Here is a 27,205-nt window from a genome sequence, read left to right as displayed (position 1 = left end):
AAATGCATTGATTAAATATGACCGGTTTCAGGCCTGGAAAACTTGCTGCTGATCTATTCTGTTAAAAGATACCATCAGCAGGCCTTTTGATAACCCTTTTGCTGACCAGTCACAAAAGGAAAAGAGGAGAAAATGCATGCACACAAGAACTGGCAAAGCTGTGGTACACCACTGAGCAAGAGAGTCTCCGTGGTGGCACAGCATGCTTGGCTTCCTATGCATCACTCATCCACAGAACTATTGCCCAGGTGGGTGAAGAGCAGGCACTTTGACCAGCTTGGTGTCACATTGCTGCAGTGAGCTCACTCAGGCACTCTGTTGGCACTGTACCCAAAGCTTCGTGGGGAGGCTCACAGTCTGCATTGCACAACACCGGCCTTGTGGGCATCTACTGTAGGGAGATTCCTCCACAGCTAATGGGCAAAAGCAAATAAAACCATACAAAAGTTCTCTGAATTTATGTTTCATTCCCTTTCACTGAACCCATTTGGAGTCTTCCCATAGATTGCATAACAGAAGGACTGCCCTACAGGACTTGGGGACTTCTTTTGCTTTTCATTTTATTTGCCTTGGGTTTTTTTGTTTTTTTTTTTTTAAGTACTCATAATCTCACCAAAAGCTATGAAACACTATCAGTTCTGTATTTCCAATTTTGTCCCTGCTTTTCTTCTGAGATTTTGTAGCATTTTTTCCATGAAATATTCAGAGCAATTGCTACAGGATCCATATTCTGACTCTACCAAAAATATTTAGGAGGGGAAAAAGTCCTTGTATACATGGACAGTTTCTTCCAATATCTAAAAAAGTAAATAAATGTAACCCTACAGAAGATATTAATATACCTCAGAAACTAATGGTTAGTTTAAAAGTATTCTAAGGGGCAGGTTGAAACAGACACAATTGAGAAGAGCAAATAGCACCTGCTCATGTAATTCTTACTATGAGAGAATCACCAGGACAGACAGTACAGTGGGAAACAATCAAAAACTCATATGTCTTGTCAAGGAAGAAGATATGAAAGAAGAAGGCATGCAAAAAAACATCCTAATGCAGAAATATGTTGTCTGCCTCCAGATTCTACCAGGTAAAAAAAAAAAAAAAAAAAAAAGGACTATGCTTGTGGAGGTTTCTGCTTTTTCTGGGGGGAAAAAAAAAGTAAACAACAGCACAGGTAGGAATGTATTGTGCTCGATAGTAATTTTTTTCCCATTTTAGCTCAAAATTCTAATATTTTGTGGTCCTGTGTTTGCATCTCCTTGAGTTCTCTGAGCCCTGCTTTTGGATCATATGAATCCCTGGTTTCATGAGTATGTGCATGGAATACTATGAGAGAGTCTGACCTGACTTTGTAGTCTGGCTTGAAAGTGAAGGGAATCTTTCCTGGGAGAAAAAAAAAAAACAGGAATTATCTTCACCTTTAATTTTTACAGCCTTATAAAAAGATGAAAACATATTAGAGAATGTTTACTTTATGGCAGGAAAATCAAAGTTACTCTGTTCTCACCAAATTTTTCTGTATTTGTAAGCGATGCCTTCACTAGTAAAGGAAGAAATTCTGTGGGGTTAATTGCTATGTTCCTGCAGGAACAAATCTCAGTAACTGCTGGAAGAACATTTTTCTACCACTTACATATCTAAAACACGGCTATTTTTCAGAGAAAGATATTTATAATATCCATGGGAGCAGCAAAAGCAATGGCAGCTGATTGCACCAGCTAAAGCAGAATCGATGAAAGGGTATTGGCAGTGATCGTTACATAGTAACTCACAACACATTAGATACAACAGCAGTGTAAAACCTCAGTGAAGGAAAGAAAAAAATCACTTCTCAATGCATCCTTGACATATTGTACCACAAAACAAATGTACTATTCTCTGATTCTCATGCATAGACATCAAATTACTCGCATATAAATAGACATCATTTTTAAGATACTGGGTGCCTTTTCAGCGTGTGATGTAAAGAACCTTTTCAGGCACTTAACCATCATTTCTGTTTCTCCAAGATACCTGCTGAATATCATCAATATTAAAATTTCTTAGGGAGTTTTTATGAGCTTATATACTCATGTAGTATGGGATTTTGAATATACCCATTTCCAAGCCTTTTAATCCTGCATTTATTATATAAATATATTTAGTCACTATGCTTAGAGAAAAAAAATATGTATTTCTAGTGTTAGTTTAAATTGATATCAGTGACTCAACTTCAGCTGAATCTTCAACGCTGAATTTCCTGTGTCTTTCATGACATAACAGAGGCATTGCCTCACTTTGTTTGCTTATTTTTAACAATCTTAGTAGCAGAAAAAGATGCATCACAATGTGCACACGAAATGCTGTATCTACCCTAAACTATAGGTTTTCACAACTTGAATGTTATGTTCTTTAGGGTATCCCTTGGTAAAATACATTAGTATTAATAACAAAACTTTTAGGTTGGAAGGCCTGAGTAGGTCTCCTCTTTTTATTTTATGCTCACCGTAAGAATCTAATTCATTTCCAGTGAGCTGATGCCTAGCTAGTTTTACATTTTTCTGAGGCTATTGTTATCATGCATATCAGTCATTCATCCTAACTATGCAGATGATTTTTTGTAGACTGTAGTTAAGACAAGATACCTACTCTAGTCAGACAAGATTTTTTTAATAGTATTTTGCGCTCCTGCACTGAAAGAAAATTGCCACAAAGTCTTCCACATGATTCCTCATTTCTCTGTGAATAAAAGTTTAACTAATTAATTATCTACATTTTTGAGACAATCAGAACTTACCCATGGAAGGTCCTGAGCAACCTCGTCAAAGCCTGTCCTGCTTTGGGCAAGATGACATCCAGAGATCCCTCCACTGTAAATTCTTCTAAGAATTTACATTATTGAATGCAATTAAAAGTAATTCTTTGTTCACTATAGTATTGATACACTTACTAAAATGGCTTTTAATCATTTTTATGTGATAAAAGCTGGTAGGCTTCTTGCTTAAAGCCATCACTTCACTAGTGTGGGTCCTCAGAGGTTTTGTTCACCTTAGAGGCAACAGCCAAAAAGGTTTTCCCAGTCTGAGTGAACTAAAGCATCTTTCATCTTCTTCATCTTCCTCAAAAATAGGATTTTCTGAAAGTTGACTTCTTCCTTCCTCTCCCTATGTGTCACGTGTGGCCACATTACAATACTAATTCAATTTGAATGCATTTCCATCTCCCTAAAACTGTTCCAAGCTGATAATAGAGAGGATAGTGTAAAAAACATCTTGAATCTGGCAGAACACATATAATATCACAATTAATAGATAAACATGCAAAATGGCCCAATAATAAAACCTGGAAATATCATAAATGAGGACAGAGAGCAAACAAGGAAACATTATATTCTTTACTATAAAATATCCAAATGTTTTCAATAAGGAAGCCAGATGCACTGCAAGCTACAGTTTTAATGGAAGGTGCATGCCTTCAGTTAGAGAAGATCGCAGAGTGGCTTCACGTTTCCTATAATGCTCCCATCTTCCCAACCATCACATCACTTTGGTCATCCTTAACCTCAGCTGCAGACAGTCTTCATCCCTATCTGACTGCAAACAAGCACAGTCTTGGTGGCATTGTGTGTTAGACTACAGCAGATGAAAAGAGTTCAGTCCTTCGTGCATATCACTGGCTCTTATTTCCCAGCTGGGGTACAATTTCAGCTGATAGGTGTATGTGAGCATTTGACACAACCAGTGAGAGAAATTACTGAGGTGAGTGTTAACTAGCAAGAGATGTAATAACAAAGTTAAGCTTTCACATAAAACCTCTTTGGAAGCCCAGCTGGGGAGGATTTCAACTGCTTTAGGGAATTTCAAGATAATATAGAAGACTCCACAGAATAAGAACGCCAGCCTGCCCTTTCCTAACAAAAGAGCACCCAGAGGGAATAGCTAACACTACTCCCATTGCCTGTCCCAACCCAAAACAGATTGTGCATGGACAAGGACTATGTTTTCAGTGATCTGAATTGCAGCTGTCTCTGGCATGAGGGGTCTGAAACCAGCAGCACTGCTAAAATGGCACATATTGTCCTACTTGTGGCAGACCCTGGGTAAGAACCAAGTCTCTAGCAGGGGCTGGCAGACATCAAATGCTTCATGGTGCCACAAAAGCACCATGATGACATATTCAAAAAATTCGGAAATTGGAGAAACATGGAAGTCGCTAAGACTAAAGGGGACTAATTAAGGGACAGGCTTCTGCACTTTGGAAAGAGCTCCAGATGACTTAAAAATTAACCAGGAAACTAAAAAAGAAAAAAAATCTCTACAAGAATTCGTAATATGTGAGGTAATTGTTGGCTGGTGCAGTATTACATCTACTTCTACAGATTCCTTTAGTATTACCCTCACACAGTGTAAGGGGAAGGAAACACTGTTTTCTTCACTGTTGATCCTTTCACTGATCCCAGAACACAGACATTTTCCTTCTTAGAAATATGGGGTTATTGTGCTCATTCCTAAAAGCTGAGATTGTGTTGCTGTGAGCTGCCCCATGGGCTGGAGAGGAAGTGAGTCAACACCTGGAGAGAACAGGAAAGGAATCACAACCCAGGAGTTGTTCAAATTTAACTTTTAGATAACAGAGTAGTAAGAGGGATGAGTGGAAAAATACTGTAGGATGTAGCCAGGACCTAAGGCCACACAGGCTGCCACAGTGGGATTGTATGGATGAGAAATTAAATTATCACTTGGAGGGGCAATTTTAAGCACTAATCTTACATAATATATAGAGTAGGTAGTATAGAGATGAGAGAAGAATGAGAGAAGAATATAGACCCATGTTTCTTGTGGTTTTTTTGTTTTTTTTTTATTAAATACCTTTTTGGGATTTAGACATACCAGTCAAGACCAGATCAGAGCAATTTGGAGAAGATGACAGTTGCCCACCATGAAACGAGCAAAATGTTGTTTTAAAAAGGTATAAGGAAGATTTAAAGGCATCTGAGAGAGTTTGTTCTACCACAGAGGCCCAAAACACTGGGGAGCTCCAGTATAAATTGGAACAGAGACAAACCCATGCATTCTTTGTGAATGCTTTACGCCTCTCTGCTGGCTGCATGTCCTACAAGACTTTTTGCCATCAGGGCCCTGTTCATGCCATTCATTCAGACTTTCACAGGGTGCAGTTCAGCTGGTTGAAATCAGAAGTGTCCACGTTAAGGGATATAAACTCTGGAGGCTTAGATATGAGCACAGATTAGCTATGGGCAACAATTCTGAGAACTAAAAACGGGAGCACTGCATCACTGGATGAGCTCTGAATGGAACAAAAGGATTAGCTTAAACACAAGCTCAAAATAGAAAATAATTTTAGCAATGTTGTTCGACTAGGAGGCTTTTTTTTTTTTTTTTCTCAGAACTGATCTGCAAAGGAAAAACTACAGCAAAGCAACTTCTCTTCCATTTGGCTCTTAGGGCTTCATTCTCTTTCAGTACAAAAACTACAAACTAATTTAGGAATCTCAAACAATGAAATGGATGAGCTGATATGGTCATGTTACTATGAGCATTAGCAATGTTGCTTCTTTTCTGGGAGGGCTTGACAATTTACCTGACATTCCTGTGCTGGCCTCTTAATTCATGACTAAGTCATCAGGCAAAGTTTAGAGTCTGAAAAAGTGGAAGTATTGTTTAGCTGTGCGTTTACCCTTCCTTTGAGAAATCACATTGCAGTCAAGACTGTAAAGTAAAGACTGCTTCCACTCCCTCCTTTTTGTTAGTGCTGAGTTGGGCTGATTTGTGGGGCAAATTACAGCCTGATTTGAGACATGCAGCAGACCAGAGCCCAAGATCAGAAGAGCTGCCAGCCCACTAGGAGATGGGACTGAGCTCCTGTAGCACACTGCTTCGTGGCACCTCTGTCTTAGATAATGTCCCAGGTACATGCAGGACTCACTGGAGCTACTGTGTTTATCCAAGGCAGCTTCAGGACATCAGTCACAAACTAAACAACCTCTGCTCACAGCTCCTTTAATAGAAGGATGTTAGGGAGTAAGACTTAATATGTGAACAAAGTTCTCTGTCTCTCCTACACACATTTTACCCTATTGTCTGTTCCTCCAGGAGATGGGCATATCTTCACAACCTTATCCCTAACTTAATTTACACTCCATATGAAATCATCTTCCCACATAGACATCCAACAGCTGTCCAAATCTGGTTAAAACCTCTTTAACCAAACCCACAACAGCGCACCTTGCAGAAGATGTGCGTGTTGGTTACCAGCCCTTTATTTATGTGCTTGTGTTACACACGTATCTGGCTGTTCAGTCACCCTTTAGAAAGGAGATCAGTAGTTATTTTCAGTATGGTTTTTTTGACAGCACGAGAGCAGCATTTTATGGTATAATGTGGGAATCCAACTGTCCTGCAGAGCGTCCAGGGCCAATGTTAAACGATCAGAGACCAGTCTGATTGCCAATCAGTTCTTCATAAACCTCACACGTTTGGCATTTCATTGCAGTCTTTGCAACTGCCCTCTTAATACAGTTCAGTTCAAAAGGAAGTCTGAAAATTGACACACCAGGACCCATTCAGATATTTCAATTCAGAGAACTCTCTGAACTAGGGAAGTAAATTCACCCTTTCTGTTTTTACAAGTAAAACTCAGTTTACCATCACTTCCAGTCTAGATACAGTTTCCTCATTTGCTTTTATTCTTCATAGCAGCAGGGGAGATTTTAAAGCTGAGCCATATATAGCTGTAACCCATTCAATTACTTTCTGGTGAAGGGGCTGAGAAAACCTTCCTTCAGAAAAACCTACTGACAGTGTGTACATATTCCAACTCATAATGCATCCACCAATAAGCTGCTGAGTTTAAAATGCCTTCCTTCACTTATGTGTAGCACAAATGAAGTCAGCGGGGTTTCAAATGAAATAAAACTTGGCGCTTCTTCTCAAAAAGCCATATTTTGTTTTGCTAGATCTGCAACACTCAAAATTGCTTAAGTGAAAGTTTCTTTCACATAAGAGAGATGAATTTAGCTCAGGAAAGAAATTCTGTCTTAATTTAAATCCCTAAGGCAAACAGGTGTTACTCTGGGCAGAATTTGGCCCTTAAATGCCCTACCCTTGCATTTAACACTTTCTCAAAAACAACCAGATGATTTCATCATTCACTCACAGATAAAATATGGCCAATGATTCTAAGTCCAAGGCATAGATCTCACAGCAGTGAACAATGCCAGTCCTGCTAAATGAAAGGAAAAGAGAACAAAGGCAGTGCCAAAAACGCAACTGGGAGAACCATGTTCTTTTGTTTTAATGTTTCAGTTTTGCCTAACCTATGAAAACTATCAAAGATAGCAGAATACAGGTCTTTTAGTCAGTGTTCAAGTAGGTCTAGGAGAAGACCATAGGGATGAAATACCCTCAGCCTTTTATCAGCCTGAAGCAGTTATTTTTCAGAACTGTGACACAAGCAAGAGCCACTGATATTTGCAATCACATCACTTATTTTGGAAGTTGCAAATAAATGTTTTTATTTTATGATGAACTAAGAGTAATTTTAAGCTGAGTAGGTAATTATATGGACATTTGCAATTCGGTATATGGAAAATATATTAAGTTGTAGCGCATGCATACACCAAACATCCAGTACACCTGCTAGAGTGTATGAAGCTTTGTATCTGGGGATGGTTTGAGTCAAAAGAACAAATCAGAGATCTTAGCTCCAGACCACATGTTTGGATATGCATAAGTGTCTTCTGGTAGGCGGCAGCAAACAAGGAGGAGATTGTCACAGCCACCAATCATTATATTTGAAGAAGTGGGCCGAATAAATCTTTTTTTTTCCTGTCCTCTGTTTCAAGATGAAAGCAAAAGAGAATGGCCAAATAAACATAAGAACAATAAGAGTAAAATTTATCTCCTTTCCATTGCTACATCATTAGTATACCATATAGAAATGAAGAAGGTATTCTTTTGGGGATGTTTCATTTTTGCTTGAAAATGTTCAAGAAAATACACTCCAAGTGTATTCCTGAAATGCAGAGGAATGGGGCAGGATTTGGTGTTAGCTGACTTGCCAAAAAATTGACTGTTACTGCCAGTGACCAGCAGGAGACAATATTGTAGTGTTAATACATCATGCTCATTTCCAGCTCATGAATAACGATAAGCTCTTCTGTAATGGTCAGTAAAGCATAAAAAAAGGTATGTATTTTGAAGCTGAAATGGCTGAAACATAAACAGTGGTAAGGTGGATTTTCTATTGACTTCTCCTACTGCAGAACTGAGCAAATGGCTTTAGTCAATTGACACCTTGCAGGAGTTTTGAAGAATTATTTTGCAACCTGGCTTCTGTGGGTGTTCTCACATGTCTGATAACACCATCCTGAAGGAAGGATTTCAAAGATATTTTCAGACAAGTAATTTGGAAGAGACTAGTTTATACACTGCTCTATAGAACATTTCATCAGTTTGAACACAGAACAAATTCTAACATTCTGTTAATGTACAGGGGAGTGACAGGTACCCACATACGTATTCTATGTACAGAGAGTGAGAGTGGCAAACAAGTAGGTGTTTTCTTACACAGGTGGCTCTGCAGTAGCTGTATAGTCCATGATATCCAGGTTCAGAAGAGAGTTTCCTGGTGATGCCAATGATTAGGAAATCAGGTATACAGAAGACAAAGCAGGCATTCCCTGGTCTTCTAAGAGCTTTACAGTGAAGTATCTACCTGCCCTCACCCCCAGTCTTCTACAGCCACAGCTCCCTCTGTAACAAGACTGGGATTTGGCTGAACATCTTCATAATTTTTATGATCCCAGTGTCTGTCCAGTCACTAGTACCTGCATGAGAAATACCATAAAGACGAGTTAAAACATCTTACCTTGTTCTCAGCTGTTCCTCTCTGCCATTCCCCTCTGTTTGGTCCTATGAAGTCCTGCAAAGGAGAAATGGATGGAAAAAGTCAGTGGACAATACTGAAATATTTGTTTTACATATGTTGTTTTATCTTGTTTGGGAAAAAAAGCAAAAAAAAAAAAAAAAAGAAGAGAAATATTACAAAGCAGAGACAGGTTTACAGATTGAAAAAGACATATCTAAGGCAATAGATTATGCCCAAGTATGCCTGGAATCAGTTGTCTCCCTAGTATACGTTATCACCTTGAAGATGCTGGCTCCAAAACATTAGTTGTGTGTACAGGGCAAGATGGAGTGAAGAGATGGTAGGAGAATCTATTTAAGCTTTTTCTAAACCAAGAGATAGGAGCACCTACCCCCTACACATAAGAGGTCTGAGCATAGTTTCATGTGCTGCTCCAATGATCTTACCAAACAGCTGAAAAATAGGAACTGATAGAAAAAAATACAATGGTTGGCTTAAAGTAGTACCAGAGCAAGGAGATTACCATCTGTAAAATGTTGTACTCACATTGTAAATGGTGAGTAGCTAGTGCAAGACAAGAGCAGATCTGCATGCCAGACCTCTGGCTGCTTCAAGTGGGCCAACTTAACCCACAGAAAGCTTTGCATCTCTCACCTGTCCATCCCAAAGTGAAAATGAAGTCCTAGCAGAGAGTGCAGGAAGTCATCAGGTGACCTGTCAGGAGTCTCAGTGGGTCATTAGTGGGAAGGAGACAGAAATTTGAGCCAGTATTTCTTCAGCATTTCCTGAAATAAAAATTTAATCTTTATTGTGGCCAATCAAGTCTAATCAGGAGGGTTATAAATAAATGAAGAAAACATGCAAGAAGGAAAAAGTAGCCTATATAATCTTTGTCTCCTTTTTTTTTCCCCAATGCAAAGAATAATATAGTCACATCCCTCCTCGTCCATCCATGAAGTCCTCAGATAAGCTTCATCACAGTTTAGAATTCAGTAAAGAAAGGTCATAAAATCAAAAATACAATTAGACAATAAGAGAATAAGACTACAGCTCTCTTCCCTGTGACTGAGCATGCCTGTACTAAGAACTTGGTTGTGGAAGAGAGACACTGGTGCAGCTATTCTTAGAGATCAGCCAACAGGAGCAAGAGGCTGGTTTGTCGTTCCTCATGGCTAAGGAGGAGTTGGGATGCACAGCTTATCAGTTCCGACAGAGACTCTATGATCTGTGTCAGTGTGAGGAGTATGCTTCTTGTATCTCAAGGCAAGGAAGAAGGAAAACGCAATGATAGTTAACTGCTGTTCACAGTTGAGCTGAAGTCACAGACACTAAGCTTTACTTCCAGCTAGAAGAGCTCAGTAATGGTAGGAAACAGTAATGGCAGTGTCTAAAGAAAACTGTTTAACTCCCAGACACATTGCTTTCTTCACTCTGGTACTTCGTGTTTTATGGAAAAGATGGCAATAAACAACTCAGACTGCACTTTAAACACACACACATCATTACTATGGCTTCCCCAAGACTAATCTAGAGAGTCCTCTTGCCTTGTGTTAAACAACAATGTAACCAGTGGTTGAAGCAATTGCAGAACACTTCGACTAAGCAGCCAGCAGTCAGTATTTCTGGGTGACAGCTTGCTACCTAACAAAAATGTCAGCACACTGGATATTTACGTGCTGAGCAACTCTCTGTCATAAAGGGTTATTCAATTCAGTTACACGCTAACAGTTGCAGCACAAAATGAAAACAAATATCACCACCAACACCCAGATGTAGCTACTCAATTTTTATATTTTCAAGAAAAACATGAATATCTCATCTTCCTTTGTCCTGAATCATCAGTGACAGGATTCACACATAGAGGACAAAAAGTGACGATCAGAGGATGAGAAGTGACAACTCCTGACAGCCAGCAAACCCCATGCACATTGCAATCTCTACAGTGAGAACAAACTTCTGTTTTGCAGTAGCTGTACTTTTCAAATCAATAGGACAACTGACTAGTAAGATGGAAATTGAGGAGATTTGCCTTTATTAATCCGGGCAATGCAGCACTGTACTCTGAGACATCCCCTATTAAAGGTATATTGGAGAACATTTGCATGGGCAACCATAAATAAGGTTATGTAGAAACTGCTATAATTTGGTTGTGCATTTCTTGCAACAGTTATACAGACTGGTAAGCGCTGCTGACAGTGCTTCAAGTACATCAAGTACATCTTTGACTCTTTAGAACTATTTTTTTTTAATGAAAACAATTAGAGCTTTCTTCCTAGCTACTGATTTGCCAAGCTCATCCGGTCTAACTTCTGTGAGGAGCGGTATTGTACTATACACTATGTCTCCATCATGCCTCAGGCTTTATTTACGATTATTTTGCATGCTGACTAGCTTATTCTTTATGGTTTCTTCCTCTTTTGCCTTGTAGCTCATTGTCCAGGTTGTACTGTGCACAATCCTTTCATGGTACCATAGTGAATGATACTTGGCCCTCTCACTTGGTGCTGAATGATACTATACTCCATGCCTCAGTACATCTTCTCTTGACTTTACCACACAGAAGTCCTCAACATCAGAATATGGTGTGCTTCTCAGTTGAGGCTTTTTTCTTAGGTGAACTGTCTAGACTCAATACAAATGATTTTCCCTCTGTTCATTCAGACACAAATGCCTAAGGATATAACCAGCTCATTGGTTAAATAACTTCCTACATCACAGCAGTATTTGGCTCAAACCACTTCAAGGGATGAGAGGAGTATTTATTTGAATAATTTTGTGCAGTGATGGAAATATCACAGGGTTCACTATGAATGATATCAAGTGTTTTCAAGTTGGCAACAGTTGATAGCACAGTTGTATGGGGTTTTGTAATACTTAATACTTTTGTAAAGACTTACAACAGGCTGTATCTGTCTAAAAAAATAGCTAACTTAAAATGATCTGTAACTGGCAGTACCAGCCAACGGCTGGAGATCTCACTCTATGTTACTGGAATAGGGAAGTTTCCAGGGAGTCAGATCTGTTTTACAGCAGCAGGTTTAAGAGGCAGAGCATTTTCCCCAGGTGCACAGATAACTCCACAAGATACAGGAAGACCCTCAAGCAGCCATTACAGCTCTCCAGTTCAGTAAATGAATTCTGAACTACATCACTCATCCACTTCTGACCACAGCTACTACATAGCAATAAGGGCAGCCTGCAATTTTATTATTATAAATTCTGCAGGCTTAACAGGAAAAAAAAAAAAAAGGATTCTTCTCAGATAGGTACATCAGCTCTGTGTTTTATCTCCATTTTCCACTCTCTTTAAAGACACAGTAAACAGAAAAACAGTATTTACTGGCATAAGTTGACTTTGCTGACACCCACAGCCCTGAGCTAATTTATCATAGATTAAAGTCTGTCCCTTTTTCCCAGTTCTACTCTTCACAGGTTATCATGATTTGTCTTCACTTAACTGAGTTTGAACACCACAGCATGGCTTCACATTTCTGATCATCAGATATTAGCTTCTGCATAAACTCCTGATGTGTTATATTGTAGTAGAGATGAACGGGAGGTCAAAGTTTTGTGAAGACAGATGGTAAACCCTGGCAATGCATTAAGTGGTGCTAGTAGTTAGAAGATAGTTCTACAAAACATAAAATCCAATTTGCTTTTTTGGGCTATCTGTCCTTTCAAGTCTTATGATGGTCTTTTATTGTGGTTCTCATTATCTATGTTGAGACTTACACCTACAAGTCTTCCTCTAGAGAGGAAAACCATTCAATAGCATAATCAGAAAGACAGGATGACTTAACTCTCAGGGAAGATTTTCTCATTTCCCTCAGTTTAGAACCACAGAAAGGCCAAAGAAAGAATCATGGCATTAGAAGCTATGGAATGTGCAAGTGAGAGAAACATTAGGAGCATATGGGACTGATATTTGGGATAGTCATGGTCAGAATAAGACAGAAGACAAAGGAGTGGAAGGAGACGGGAGAGAAGGGGCAGGGTGTGGAGTGGGAGAGAGATTCCATAGTTTGGGGAGAAGCCCCAAGATGGAAAAAGAGGATACTTGTTGCTCTAGCTAAAATGTTATAAACTGATGAGGAAGATGAGAAATATACACAGGATGTTTTTATTTTCAGTTCTGTAAATATTTTATGCTTGCTATGCTGAAGCGTAATTGTATTTAGAACCTTTTGTGATTTTCTTTGCTTGAGAAATCTCATCGGAGCACATTCACATAAAAGCAGCCAAGACAGTTACGAGACTGGATTATCTCTCACCTGAGGAGAGGCTGAGAGAGCTGTAACTGTTCAGTATAGAGAAGAGAAAGCTCCAGGAGAATCTTGCCAAAGGCACAAATTCCTGATGGGAAGAAGTAAAGAAGAAATCACACTGTTGATAGTTCCCAGTGACAGGACAGGAGGCAACGGGTACAAACCAGAACACATAAAATTTCATCTGCCAGTAGGAAAATCAAGAAATTGAAAATAGTTACTTACAAAAAAAAAAAAAGTAGAAGCTGCAGGAGAAGAAACCTGTCTGTACAGCAAAATTGATAACCACATACTACTACTTCAGGTAAGGAAGACAGTAGATGGCAGTGTCCCCCAGTACTTCCTAGGAGGACACAGATCTCACACTCAACTTCTCTGCTACAGAAGACAGGCCCACACCCCAGCCAGTGACAGACGCTAGACAGGAAAGACTTTACTCCCCACTGTAATTTAAAAACAGGCAGTGTCTGGAAGAGTAGTGCTATGCAGCCTCTTATCTCTTTTCTCCTTAGGAAAGCCTTGCAGCTCTCTTTTCCTGTCTTGCAAGTTAACCTACTATAAATGACATCTGACAGATGACAGCAGAAGATGATGACCATTTCTGGACTGAAGGAAACACTGGTCAGTCATCTCATCTGGTATGGTCTGTAGTAATGAATTATGACAGCTTTCCATTTTTTTAAATCCTGACATCTGGCCTTCAGACACAACGTATTAAAAGCTGGGGAAAAGGTCCGAGGGCAGAAGAGAGATCTGGCTTCCAATTATGCGTTTCTGCTGGCTTCCAGTGTCACAATGAACAAATCACTGTGTATCTCAGCATTCTGCTTCCTGCTGAAACACAGAAACCCCTGCTTTGGGATATATGCTCAAAAGCAAATAAATATCTGCTCTCCCATTCAGCAGAAGAAAGCATGGTAAGTCCAGTAACTCAAAGAAACAGATTTCTGTAGCAGGTACCAAAATACATGCTGAAGTTTTCTCACAGGAAATAGACAAGATTATTTCATTAACGTTTGTAAGATGACCATGATATTAAAGCCTTAAAAGAAGCCTAGAACAGAGACAGAGAAAATAAATACAGAAGGAAACAGCATTTTTAAATGCTTTTTTTCAGTGACAGATCAGAACTAGGATCTGTTGTGGAGCAGATACTTCTCAGAGTTCTCTGGAAGAAGAAGACCACAACAAAAGACCTTAATGAAAAGGTCAAGAATTAGTATAGCCTCTCTTTCTGTGCTGCTGGATATTCTGTTCCCTTGTAAAAATCAACATAGCTCTGCCAACCACAATGTTGGGATATAAAAGCTGATCATCTGACCTCTTCTCTGAGCTTTGGTGTTATCTTGGACTAAGAAGACCATTATTAGGGTTCTCTGCAGCTAAACAACTTCCGCAGAGCACAGTGACATGAACTTTTGACACCTACAGTGAGACTAAAGCAGGGCATAGACTTTGCAGCTGGCCTTGGGTGCAGGGATAAAGAATAATGGCAAAGTAAGCCAATCTGACAAGATATGTCATCAGTATTTAAAATTAGCCTTAATGAGTCATCCAGACATGCTAGAAAAGGGGATCCCAATCCATCCACATTCTTAGCATCCTCCTTCTCAAGCTCCAGACTGATACAAAACCTTTAATTACAGCATGTTAGTAACCTGATTTTCATATGCAAAAGAAGATACAAAAATATGTTAAGCATCCTCAGAACATAGTATGATGCATACCGTGGTAGCGAAGGATAGCATATAGCAGTGTGAACAGGGACAAAGGGAGACAGGAATGGATTTGTAAATCAATTTTGATCTCTAGGTCATTACAAAGCTCTGTTTCCAGCAGAATTTGTGACTAAAGCTATTTGGAAGGCAACCTCACAAGCTCCATCTTCCAGTTTCTCTTGAATGGCTCAGTAAGCGGTTCTGCCATCACTGGAGGGAGAAGGACCCAGTGCACCTGAAGCTCCCTCATATGCTGATTTTGGAGATCCTCCAAGATCTTAATTGACTCTTCTGCCCTTTCAAAGTGCTGGGAAGACAGAAATCATTTTGCTTACAAAGATGGCTTCTTATGAACTGTGCCAAGTACATTCACTCTGTCATATGTGGCCATCTCACTTTTGCCTGTATTTTGCCTGAGGAATGAAAGGTTTACCAGGCTTATATCTTCAGAGCTGGAAATTTCCTGGACTAAGCAATCAATCTGGGAGAATCACTAGAATACATTAGAAAAAGAAAAAGAGAGAGAGAGAGAGGGAGAGGGAGAAATTGTTAAATTGTTCAACTATTTAGGAAGAAAAAGAAATAAAGTTGTACATTAATCCCTAATTTTAGGAGTCTGCATGGTTGCTTTTAGAAAAAGCACATCACCACAGAGTGAAGAAGGTGGCAGAAGAGAGCTCTGTCATTACATAAAAATATAGACAAGTTGATTATTTACTAAATGGTGTTTTTTCATTCATTACAGAGGTAGATATCCTATCTCTCCAGACATTCTTCTTTTTTATAATCCTGGTACAATATAGGAAGCCAAGAAGGCCTTTAATTGCTTCATTTAGTAGTAAGTTATTCAAACTACTACCATTGCTCCCCGAGCCACAACACAGTGTAAGAACAAACTTTTCTCAATGGCATCACCAGAAACATCCCAGGAACGTGCTGGCATGTGTTCAGCAGCACAGACCTTGCTTAACTCATGAGCTGAATTGCCAAGTAATGGCTTGTGCTGAGGTTCAAAAGTCATTTATGTTGGCATTGTCAGCTGTATCACAAGTGACACAAAAGACAGGAAAGTGATTGAGAGTGTGACACTGGACAGGTGTTGGCCAGGATTTTCAATAATAGAATTTGCGAACTCCTCAGAGCTCCCTGTTTTCTTTAAGAAACAAACCACTGAACACCTCACTACCATCCTTTCTTCCAAGCATTCATCTTTCCGGGTCACCCTCAAGCCTGTGTCAAGCCCCAGAAGAATAAGAGCAGCACATAGAATGTGACCATGAAAGGTGCAGTCATGCCCTCAAGCTTTGGTGTTTGCATATAGTGTGCCATCAGACTCGGTGACACATCTTGTCCCAGTCTGCCCTCATGCATGCTTGTGTTTCATGTTAGAAAGAGTACACAATATTTTGAAGAAGGCTTGTCCTATTATGTAAGAGTTGGCATATACATCCAGGTAATAAAAACTCCTACAGTCTGCTTTACACACACATAAATCTGTACTGAACTTGGACATGCCAATAATTGATATTTTTCAGTTCAGCCATCTAAAGACAAGCAAAAAGAAAGAAAAGGCTAAATTTGTATTAAACAAAATATTCATTTTTTCTTTTTAATTCCCCTACCTCTTTCACAATAACAACAAAAAATAGCCTGCCTACTTCTTTCTCCAAAATGACAGTGTTCTGAAAGAACAGATCTCTGCAGGTTTTGTATTTCTCAGTCATCCTTTGAACAACCAATACATCTTCTGTTTTTCTACACGAACTGAAGTTCCTAAAGAGTTCAAACCATGTTTTCAAAGCAACATTCCTCAAAATCCATGAACAAAAAAACTAATGGATTCTAATACTATGGTATCCCTCATCTTTCATTTCTGTCCAATGCCTCTGCTCTTTTATGCAACTTTTAAGAATTTGGTTCATATATATGCTGAAAAAATAGCTTGGTCTTTTTTCCATACTTGCCTGTATTTCCCAAAATAAAATAAAATAAGGATTTACTGAGCTCTTTTAGTAAGGAAACAGTGAGTATTATCTGCAGCACGTAAGGCTCCAAATGCCCCCCTCACAAAACTCACAGTTTCACATTCTAGATGCTACAGTAAAGCTGTGGCAAGAGGCTTCCATCTGACCTAAAGCATCCACAACTCTCATAGGCAGGAGAGAGTAGAACCAGAGAAAGAAAGCAGTATGAGAGGGATGGCTGGAAGACTTTCTGCTGGCTACTACTGTGAGTATATTTGGCAAAGAGTGAAACATATATGAACACATTTACAGTGTATTTTTACTGGATAACCCCCACCCCCACAGCAGCAGTGTGCATTACTTGTGCAAAACCAAAGGACTTGGAGACCTCACTACTATCTTTTACTGACTCCTGGCCACCAGCAGTTTACAAACTGCAGAACCAAATACCCCAATTCCCAAGTCAGAGCAGTGCAAATCCTAACAGAAGTAGCCTCCTTGCAAGATTTACCTAGCCATCTGGAAACCTCAGGAAATGCAAGTATTCTACTCCAGGGAACCTATAAAAACCATATTAAGTGAAAGTCGTGGACAAGATCTTCATGCTAGAAACTCTCCTTACCTTTAAAAGGACCAACTTCTCCCCAGCCTTGGCAATGCCCAGACTCCAGGTGCTTCAGATCATGAATTTTAACTTGATGGCTGATGTATTAATCTATGTTAAATTAAATGAAATCAAAGATAAAGCTCAGAAAGAAAATCCTAAATTTTGTGATTAATCTGATCTTTTTAATTTTTCCTTTTTGTTAGATAATCAGTATATTCTGTTGAATAACCAGTGTATTTCCTAATATAGCTGCAAAGAGTTTCACAATACCATTCATTCATTTAAAAAAAAAAAAAAAGGAGTCAAAGCTCTACTGTCTTACATCATTTTCAATGAATGCTTTAGAGTGAAATGGCAATCATGAGACCTCCAGCCTACACAGAGAGGAAGTGGTTTTACAGGCTTGCCAGATTAAAGAGTGACATCACATTATCTTCGTCAATGCTGATTCCAGTTCTTCGATAATCAGGCAAACATGGAAAGTGCTGTTCTTGTATCACATGTTCAGACATCACTTTCCATTCATTAGTGGGGTTAGCAGTGCTTGCCTTAGCAGAAGCCCTGCCTCCTCTGCTGTAGGAGACTTGCAGAAGCAGAGAGAACGTGACAGCGAGAGCAGTCATCTCTATTCCCAGGCTGATCTCTTCGAATGTACATTCAGAGGGCCCTTGCTATTTGTTTATGCCAAAAATCAGAGAAAACTGAAGAATCTGGTGCTTTTTGTTTATCTGTTAAATTATGTCACTAATCAGAGAAAACTGAAGAATCTGCTACTTCTTCCTTGCTGTTTCTGCACAGAAGAGACTACTGTTGTGTCACAGCTTTCAATCCCAAGCTGACCAGCAACAGCTTCAGTAATTTCTGTGCATGTGTGAAACACTCAGAGAGCTCTAGCTACTAAAATTGCTTGAAAAATATGGAGACATCACTGTGTATGCAAACTGAAAATGATGGACATGTCCCCAGTGGCCACAAATTTGAATAGTACATCATGAATTCTTTGGTAACTTGTTTTTTCAGCAGAGTGCCAGTAACACCAGACTCTTGCTTTCCTTTTAGGAAAACAATACTGAAACTTTGCTGAAGTGGGAGAGAGCTTGGATTTCTAGCAGAGATTTCAGAGAGCTTTCCAAGGTGACAAAATAATATATGTATCATTTCTATTAACAGAAATTTGGGCTTAACCTGCAGCACTTACAAAGTGCAGAGACTACAAAGTCTTTCTATATAAACCTGTATATGGGTACAGAACATTACGCAGAACAGCTGATATCCATGCTTCATCTGGATGCCTGGAAAGGAAATGTTCAAAATTAAGTTCTTAGCTGAGACTTAATGCTTCCCGTCCTCATAGGGCATTAAGCAGAGATGCAGAACATTCATTAAACATCTCTCTCTGCATTTTCCACATAGCTTTAAAAAACATGCCAAACCTCCTATGGCCCTCGAAAAGCCCTGCAGTCCAAGACACCCCTATCTCACAGCTCTTCCTCCTATTATGTGAGTAAATGTCCTGTAGTACCAAACTGCAGGGCACCAGCAGCACTGACGCAAGCACAAGGCTCTCTGCAGAAAATCCAGATACTCATGCAGAACAAAGCATTAGGCAGTAGCCAAAGGAAGATGAACAGTGGACTTCTTTATCCCTTTCTACTCTTCAGTCTGAAAGGCTGAAAATGAAACTCCTCATTGAGTATCTTGACTGAGAGGACAGGCCTGGAGATGGCAAGGGGAAGGTCCTCAGCTCAGACTGTGCCTTCAAAGAGCATTAGAGTATAAAGTCATTCCATCAGCTCCAGAATTAAGCAGTCTGCGGATACATGTTTCATGGTTGCCTAATTTTGTCATTCAGTTAGGCAAGAGATTCAGATGAAATTTTACTCATGGTTGAGGCCTTTACAAGGGCCTTCTCTTTGACTTTCTGGGGTCCACAAGGAGACAAGCTCACTGATACCAGACCTTAAAAAGGGCACAGGTCTCCATCCCTTGTGCTGTTTTAGGCAGCTTCATGGCTTCCGTAGGAAATACATCTCTTTAAGACCTGAACCTTTTGTTTGTGTAAGAAGCTAATGAAGGAGGAAAGGGTATGGAGAAACGGGGCAACCACACAGTACACCTCCATAACTGGAATTTCCTTAAGAAGCCAAACTAAAGCACTGGTAAAGTCAAAGCTCCACAGAGATTCATGTAGAGCGAGTAAGCATGCCTACACTAAGCATGTAGCACACACAACTTTACACAAGCAGTGCCACCACAAGTTGCAGTGTTGTGCAACGAATGCCTAGGCAGAGCATGGCTCCTAGCCATGATCCACCAGCTATGGAATGAGTGAGAGGTGGCAGGGCTCCAAGAGGGTTAATCCTTCAAACCTCCTGAGTCTCATACCAAAATCTTTAAGTGACTGAGACATTTAGAATATACAGTGAAAAGTCAAGAGGAGGGAAGCTCTATTGTAAGTCAGAAGTAGCAACTGATCCTCAGAGGTCTCAGTCATATTGTGCTATGAGCTGAGGCTGGCCTTTGTAAGCAGCTATATCCCAGGCCAACCCACCCGATCCCAGCTCAGAAGCATCTACTGTCCTGGTTTCTCCTACAGCAGCATACCCATCCAAGCACAACCAATGCCAGCTGTTGGTCTGCCTGATTAGAGCCTACCATGCTCCCTCATCTAAATTGTTCAAAAGGCACATGCAATTGCACACTAGTTCCAGGCCTGAAGCTTTATTTCAGAAGTTTCCCTGATCACTAGACAATGGGCAACAAAAAAAGCAAACAAACCCTAACTTGTTCAGTATCACTTTTAAAATAGCAGGATTAAAAACCTCATTTGGCTCAGCTAATCAGGAATCAGTTTATTCTCACTCTAATTTCTGGGAATTCTGGGTAAGCTTAGATATGAGAGACACCAAATCTTATCAGCCTACAAGCAAGTTGTTCCCTGAAGTAAAAGTAAGTTCCCTTTTTCATTCAGGGAACTACGTCATCAGTGGTAGAGAAGGAAATCTCCCAAGCCTGTCAGGCCTAAAAGTGGTATCACACGACAACGCCCACGAGGTTAAATAAGCACTACTCTGATAAACCCCAGCTTAACAAAGGAAAGAATTACTGCTCCCTTTTTGAATTGGAAGTCCCAATCAAGATTATAATCCCCAGACACTGTGCCTCAAATGTAAAAATTTTAAAAAGAACTCAAGTATGTATTGAAATAATTCAGCCACCACCGGTATTATTCACACACTCATACAGTTCATCTGAACTGAAGCACTCTACAAATGAGTGCATCTCCCCAGGAGTTTTCATCATAAGAATGAGATTTCTCACCTCTCAAGAGGCAACAAACAGTAAATCATTTAGATCATGAAACCTGGATAGCAAGCAGCAAGTTCAGAAGAGTGCATCTTGTAGCAGAAATTCACTTCCTCAAAATAGTGACATTTGCACTGAATTTATAAAAATCCATTTTAGCCACTTCTCTTAAGCTAGAGCCTTGAGTTCACAGTGGATGAAAATGCTCTGACCACAGATATTTCCTAAATGAAAAGGAATTGGGAAGTGATGCCACCCCCTTCTGTCATTCAAAGGTTTTGGCTAGGAAGCGTCACTGCAGACCTATATGAAAACATTTCACTTGTAATCACGAGACGCTTACTGCTTTTGTTAATGTTACAAATTTAGAATCTAAAGGTCCAACAGGACCAGTAGGCCACTATGCATAATGCTGTAATAAGTAGATCCTTTTCTAGAAAATTCAGATGTAACTGACAATTCAGTCAGGTTATTGGTTAGGGAAAAAATGGGCTGCAGAGCTTAAGCAGAGATGATAAGAACATGCACTTGCATTGGCCAGCTTTGCATAGCCCAGGCCTCAGAGCAACTGAATAGTCCATAGCCTGTGCTCTGTGATGGTGCATTACGGGCAGGGCAGACTCCAACTATATGCTCTTTCTGTGTTACTGATCTTGTAGCTGAAAAGCATGTTGTCTCTCTCTGATCTCTCCTAAGCTCCCAAAGCCTAGAAGGCACATAGGTTGCCAGGCAGCTTCATTTAAGCATGGAGAGAAAAAAATACTGTGAAGTAAAATAAAGAATCATGGGGGAATAGTCTACTTTGTTTTCTTACAGGTATGTGAACAGTACTCAAGGAGACAACTTTGGGAACAGTTTCAGCACACAATGTTTTCTTGCAGGTGCCTTCAATTTGTCCCAGCTGAGCTCCTTCTCCCCTACCCTATTTCTGCAGCCTTTAGGTAGCAGGCTTTTTTTTTTTTTTTTAATCATCCCTCCCCCTTGCCTCTCTGATGCCATTCAGTTACAGTTATCAGGTTGCTTTGATCTTCTCCCATGTGACTTTTCCCTCCAGGGTATTTCCACTGTGCTTTCTCAGAGGAGAAGATGACAGTCTCATGAAGCATGAGCTGCATGTTCCCCAAAGCCAGGAAACTATTCACTGTTTCACATGAATGGGCCTGGGCCTTCTTTTTCCTTTATTGCTTGAACAGAATTAAAGGTTCCTTTGAAGGTGTAGACACACAATAGCCGTCTTCTCAGCCTTTGCACGATCCTACTTCCAAATGAACACTCTTTTCATTTACACATATCTCTGAGCATCAGTTGTTGTTCCATTTGGACCAAAACTGAGCAACTTCACATTAATTACCCTAGCTAGGAGATGAAGGGTCAGGTGGATCTGCCTTTGCACATACCAGGTTCATTTGTTTGCTATGAACCCATCTTATTTTTATTCTGGCTCTTCTCAATTTCTTTGCTGTGCATGAGAGTTGAAGGAAACCTAGGGTGTGGACTCTCATTTTGCTGCCCTTGGTATAGGAGTAATTTCTTAATATATTTAAGAGGTAGTACTCTGATCAACACAGGTATCAAGCGTTTTGTGGATACAAGCTTGCACCACAAGGCACAAGAGAGGTCTTAACTACACATATTCAGTGCAGTTCACAGAAATCCTGTTAATTCAGTTGATGCTTGACATTCAAACCACAAACATCATTTACATCAGTTTAGTTTTGCTACTCTGTGCACTACAGGGCAGAGTCAACACACCTGTCACTCCCCACAGCAGCACTTTTTGGCTAGTGCTGGCTAGTTATGCTCCTACATGGAATCGGAGAATCACAGAATGACTTGAGTTGAAAGGGATTTCAAAGATCATCTAGTTCCAATCCCCCTTTGTATAGGGTTGCCAAACACTACATCAGGCACTAGATATAACAGTCTACAATTAAAACTCAGTAGTCTCTCCCTCTGCCTGCAACACAATTTGGCCAAACAATGGTACCCATTTCATACAGCAAAAAATTCATGACCGTGTTTTTAAGACTTGAAGAGATCACAAAATGTATTAGAGGATGAATTCTAATAGGAGAGAAAATGTGGCTAATCTTTGTGTAGTTTCTCTTAAAAGACTTACTCACTCGTACACACATATGCACCCAGTTTGGGTAACTGAATCCGTTCCACAGACTCTACACAGGAGTGTAGGTGAATTGATAAAAACTTTATCAAATCCCAGTGCCTAATAATCACTATTGAGAGTCACAAAACTCCCGGTTAACTTAGAAAATGCTCAAAATTGCTCTAAAATATTATTGCCTTTGTCGACAATTTTTCATGGTGATGTTATGCTCCCTAACAGCAAATGTTTCTCCAAAACTAGCAATTTGTTTTAAGAAATAAGCGAATAAAGAGGAAATCCTAGAACTTCAACTAATCTGTAGGATTCATGAGAAGGAGCTTCCCAACCAGGCAGCTAATAAAGTTGTAAAAATAATTTAATCACAAAGAGAGCCAGAAGAAAAACATGTGGCAGGAAAAGCAGCTAAAGAGAGCACAAATCACCTGCAATTGTTCTGCTAGTTCAATTGAACATACCAATTCATGGCAAGATTTTCAGAGCCCTCGGATGTCCTTTGACCTTTTTCAGATTTGCACCTCTGAAAATGAGGCAGTGAGAAAATGAGACTATCTCAAACTGTACAACTAGCATACCAAACAGAATGGAACCTACTGAGCTAGACCCAGCTGGAGACAAAGGCTAAGGCAACATAGATAAATTACCAACATGTTTGGTGTGCAAGGAAGAAATAAGGGCAAGGCTTCAGTCCGGACAGATTCACCAAGGCCTAGCCCCACAGCACACTAGGAAAAGATGGATACCAGTTGAACCATAAAATCACAGAATGGTTTGGGTTGGAAGGGCCCTCAAAGTCCACCCAGCCCCACTCCTTGCTGCGGGCAGGGCTGCCCCCCACCAGCTCAGGCTGCCCAGAGCCCCATCCAACCTGGCCTTCAGCGCCTCCAGGGATGGGGCACCACAGCTTCTCTGGGCATACCATGGCAGGGCCTTATCACCTTCTGAGTGAAAAATTTCTTCCTAACATCTAACCCAAATCTCCCCTCTTTGAGTTTAAAGCCATTCCCCTTGTCCTATCACTATCAGTCCACATAAAAAGTCGGTCTCCTTTCATTTTATAAGCTCCCCTCAAGTACTGGAAGGCTGCAATGAGGTCTCCCCAGAGACTTCTCTTCTCCAGGCTGAATGAGCCCAGCTCCCTCAGCCTATTTTCATAGGAGACGCGCTCCAGCCCTCTGATTATCCTCATGAGCCCTTGTATGGGACAAGCATTCCATCTGCCCAGAGAGCTTTCACGTCTGGCCTTCATATTCTGTCATGCCTACAGAGGAGATATCAGGTTTTTGTGATCCAATGATCAGAGTAGATTATTTAGTCTTGATCTGAGCTGGCTCAATTCATCTTTGAACTTTCTCTCCTTCACAGCTTAGTATGAAGGTTTACTCATGTTGGCTATGTTGGATTGGAAATAAGGTTAGAGTTTGCTTTTGGCTTTCAAAGCAGAAAGTCCTGTCAATATAGACCAATATGAGTCACCATTAAGTACTGAAAATAAATCAAAGCATTCTAGCCAGTAGACAGTCCTGTGTCTAAGTGGGAGGAATGACACAGTAAGATGCCATGATTTGCCACTGCCTGATAATAAACTCCACTACACCAATTCCTCTTTTATTTTGTTATTTGCGCTCCTTTCCCCCTCTAGATTACCTTAAAACGTCAGCAGAAAACAGATGCAACGTTACACTGCTCACCATCCTCTCTCTTTCTTCTCAGTAAGGACATGCTGTTGAGAAAACAGGCCCAAATACAGCTCCAGATTTCATGAGAACAGAATTTCTCACAAAGATCTCCAGCATGTCACTGCCTCAGTGGATCAAAAATACCTCAGGAAAAATATTTTTCATGGCAGGGCAATACTTCAACTTCCAGCCCAAACTAGAAAGCACAGAGATGACCAGAAACTTGAGAAAAAGGATTACCCATAAAAAGCTGAACCTCCTGAATGGTCTCTTTTCCAGAGAGAAATGAATGTTCACATCAGATCTTTCTCCCATTACCTGTTGTCAACAAATAGAAAATACTCATAAAATCTCCCTTGTGAAATCCTCCTAGTCACAAAGAGATATGTGACCCTAAATTCTACCTGGCAGAACACACATCACTGCTCTGACAGCAGGAGTGATAAACAGGGCTTCTGCAATGGTCAGCATCCATCAGGACAACATAGCTGCAGGAAACACAACTAAGGATAGTAAACAGAGCCTGACAAGAGCTTGTGGTTTTAATCACAAAAGTACATAGCAACCAGACCATGTTTAATCACCTCCCTACTTGTTAGGTGCCTGTATAAGGGTAATAACGATACTCGGCCTTAATATTGGAGCCACACACGGATGCAGGTAGAGTACTCAAGCAGGATTCTGCTTCTTCCATGCTTCAGAAGAGTCCCAGCCTGAGCCATGTGCGTAGGGTCAGGGCAGTGGATGAAGAACACTCAGACCCATGACACGCTGACCTCCCCTCATGGTGACACAAAGGCAGCAGCCCTAGGGCACAGCTGAGAGATTGGCAGTTTGCAGTGACTGTCCTTCAGGCACAAAACTTGGTGGGCTGGAAATATCCCCATAAAAAGGAAAGGGAATACTTTGAGTTGTAACAGGAGCAGAAATATAGAAAATACTTGAACACTGAGCTCAACTCATTAAGAAATAAAGATCAAAGATTTCAGCAAGAGTCAACTGCTTTCCAAACTAATTTCTGCAGCTGCCATGGAAACTGCCGTAACCAATGGCCAGAGGCTCATCACTTCTGCATGACACAGAAGTCAACACAAGCAATATGGGCACAAGAGAGGGCTCAAATTAAAGGAATTGCCCATAAAACAATAAAATTTGCATGGCACATGGTCTGCATCTCTTCCACCTCAGAAAAGTCTGTGACGAATAGGCTGGGATTGGAAGTAGGGTGTACCTGTTCGGCACAGCCCAGTTCCTTGACGTGATAGATGATTCCATCAGAAAATTTGTTCAGGAACTGCTACCATTTACAACAAGAAAAAGTCCATCATTCATTCTTCTTTTTTTTTTCATAATGAAATACAGACAATTCTAAACAGTCTATCCATTCATTAATTACAGAAATAATAAATTCTGAAAGATTGTAGAACTATGTCTTTGGCATAAAAATCTATGATGGAACTGGACGACACAAAATCAACATCTGAAAACAGCCACAGGACGTTTGTCAAATGAGTCCCTTTAACCAGAACGAGGAGCTGAAGAAGAGTCTGTAAAGCTCCCAGAGCTAGGAATCAGAAAAAAAAAAAGTTGCTCTTCTGGCAGGGAGTGGAAATAAAATGCAGCATTTAGATGAGTGACCAACCTTCACGTTGCATAGAGTGGAGTTCTCCATCCTACCCAGAACTCAGTAGGCAGGGGAAGAAAGGGGAAGGAAGCAAAGAATGAAGGATGTTACCAGCCCCTCTGAAACACCATCCACCTTCTGAGCAGCATTATTTCCACCTGCCCTACAGGCAGACATCCTTCCCTAGAATCATAAAGGTTGGAAAAGACCTCTAAGATCATCTAGTCCAGCCATCAACCCATCCCCACCATGCCCACTAACCACAACTCTCAGTGCCACATCCACACGGTTCTTGAACATCTCCAGGGATGGTGATCCCACCTCCCTGGCCAGCCTGTTCCATAGGCTCACCACTCTTTTTGAGAATAAATTGTTCCTAATATCCAACCTGAGCCTCCCCTGGAGCAACTTGAGGCCATTCCCTCTCATCCTATTATTGTTACCTGGGAGAAGAAGCCAACCTCCACCTCACTATAACTTTCTTTCAGGTTGCTGTAGAGAGTGATAAGTTCTCCCCAAAGCCTCTTCTCCTCTAGACTAAATAATGCCAGTTCCCTCAGCCACTCCTCATAAGGCCTGTGCTCCATACCCCTCACAGCTTTGTTGCCCTTCTCTGAACACTCTCCAGGGCTTCAGTGCATTTCTTGTAGTGAGGGGCCCAAAACTGAGCACAGTATTTGAGGTGTGGCCTCACCAGCACTGAACACAGGGGGAACAAAGGCCTGGTTCTTAGCTAAGTACTGATCCACACTGAACAGGGAATAATCTGCAGAAAAAGAGGAAGCAGAGATCCTCCACCTCTGTCTTCTTCTCCATGGTCCACAGAATAGTGTCTTCAATGATTTCTAGTTCCTTAAATGTGCAACTCCATCAATGAGAAGTCTTCATATAAAAAAACAAAACAGGTTTTGTTATAGAAAAAGTCACTTGCACTTGGATGTGTATAGAAGAGAGAGAGAGTGACAGATGAGTATTGACAGAGCACTGTGGTTGTATGATGTCCCATTATTTTTGAGGTTTAATATTCCTGGACTGTACACTCAGGGTTCCTTCCA

The 27,205-nt window shown here is 40.4% G+C and overlaps 1 long non-coding RNA gene across 1 annotated transcript in view; it reads right to left on the bottom strand.

Moving 5' to 3' along the window:
• LOC110394178 overlaps positions 1 to 27,205 on the bottom strand; it is a 95,404-nt gene that overhangs the window by 26,098 nt on the left and 42,101 nt on the right. The window contains exons 3-4 of the long non-coding RNA XR_002435431.1: positions 9,520 to 9,650; positions 8,866 to 8,919 (exon numbers count right to left, since the gene is read on the bottom strand). This is a non-coding gene — a long non-coding RNA (uncharacterized LOC110394178). The remainder of the gene's footprint in view (positions 1 to 8,865; positions 8,920 to 9,519; positions 9,651 to 27,205) is intronic.

This window comes from Numida meleagris, chromosome 2, assembly GCF_002078875.1.
Source record: "Numida meleagris isolate 19003 breed g44 Domestic line chromosome 2, NumMel1.0, whole genome shotgun sequence".
NCBI classification, from domain to species: domain Eukaryota; kingdom Metazoa; phylum Chordata; class Aves; order Galliformes; family Numididae; genus Numida; species Numida meleagris.
This window is presented reverse-complemented; position numbering and strand designations above follow the sequence as displayed.